Genomic DNA, 1590 nt, shown 5'->3' on the forward strand with positions numbered 1-1590 from the left:
AAAAAAAAAAAAAAAAAAAAAATCATACTCTTGGAAACAAGAGAGGCTTTTGGTAAGATCAGCCATTTCTGATGTAGTTATAACTCTTATATCCACAATATACATACATGCATTTATATTATATCCATATCCCCATTATATCCTCATTATCGAGGTTTAACAAAGCTAATCTAATATATTATTCTGAAAAATATTCCATTAACTGCTAGTTTCAAAACAGCATTAATAAAATTCTGGATGATGCATAACTTAGCAAAGATAATATGCCCCGGGGTATATTCTAAGTGGCTGTTGAAATTTTAAACAATAGAAGGATGTAATCCTAAAGCTTCATTGATGATACTCTAAAGTTTTAGTCACTAAGTATTCAGACTTGCCCATGACTTCATAAATGTTCTTTTAATCAAAATTCATAGTTCTAACAGTTCAAGAAATACTGAATTCCTTCACAAACTTGAGGTAGGTTGTAAACTCCTTGAAAAGAACAGCAGAACAATCTCCATTCCTGATTTGCCTTGGCATTCATTCTTTGAGACATCAGTGTTTCTCTGAGTTGTTGGTGCCAAAGATTCTTAAGTTTCTAGCAGCCATTCATCCCTTCTTGGCTGGTGATCGCAGTCTTAATATCCTTATTCTGTTGAATGTGTATATTTAGAAGTGACACTTTGGAATCTCCTCCACTCCATGTTTTTGCTGCTTTGCTATTCAGTGCCCATGGCCAAGGACATTGGACTCTCCTTTCTCCTTGAAGAAATATCTAAGAATTCTATACAGTAGAAGTTGCAGTACAGGTCTAGACAAAAGGATCAAATAGTGTGTCCCCTACACATACAAAGCTGAGGTACTATGTTTGGTGTTCTTCCTTCTCCTAGAGAACTGCCAGAGCAGACTGATTGTACTAGAGGGTTCATTTTGGTTTTCTGGAACCAGAAGGGAAGTCTTGTGCTACAGTAAGGTCCAGAAACCAGGTAAGTAGAAAAAGAGAAGTGGAACCCAGCATTAATTTGATTTACTAGCCATCCAGCAGATTGAGAAGGGACGAGAGGGTTCATAATGATGAGGGGGAAAGTTCCAACTCCTACACACAGTTTCCTAAAGCTGTGTTGACCATTTATTCAAAAAGTTAATACAGTATCAAGGTAAGGTGTAGAATTACAATGTTTTTTTGGTATGGTATCATGACAGATTCAAGTAGATCACCTAATTGGCATACCAACATGTGGTACGAATATGTTGTGTTCTTGAGTGACTGAGGGAGGAATTTAATTTTCTTTCTTTTTTTCTTTTTTTTTCTTGCCCTGCTATGGGGACAAACAGCATATTTCTTTTCTTTTTTTCCACTTTTTTTAGCTTCTTTGCACATTTTAATTCTAAAATTCTGACCTAATTGATAYACCTGAAGCTTAAAGGAAAGGCCCTCTTTGCTTGTAAAACTTAATTTTCCTTATACCACAGTTTGTTGCAGGCATCCACCTTTGAGAAATTTAGTTAGAAAAGATGTTAGTCCTTAAGTATTTTTACTCTTTTCAGTATTTTCTTTTAAATTTTATTAGGACTTTCTTTGTCCTAATTGAGCTGTTAGATTAATTT

The 1590-nt window shown here is 34.9% G+C and overlaps 1 long non-coding RNA gene across 1 annotated transcript in view; it reads left to right on the top strand.

The window, feature by feature from the left end:
* Positions 1 to 1498, top strand: part of LOC146600576 (uncharacterized) — a 9692-nt gene extending 8194 nt beyond the window's left edge. Inside the window, exon 3 of the long non-coding RNA XR_014897980.1 lies at positions 873 to 1498. This is a non-coding gene — a long non-coding RNA (uncharacterized LOC146600576). The remainder of the gene's footprint in view (positions 1 to 872) is intronic.
* The last annotated feature ends 92 nt before the right edge of the window (positions 1499 to 1590 follow it).

Source organism: Rhea americana, unplaced genomic scaffold, assembly GCF_003343005.1.
Source record: "Rhea americana isolate MKP2758 unplaced genomic scaffold, rheAme1 scaffold_12, whole genome shotgun sequence".
NCBI lineage: Eukaryota > Metazoa > Chordata > Aves > Rheiformes > Rheidae > Rhea > Rhea americana.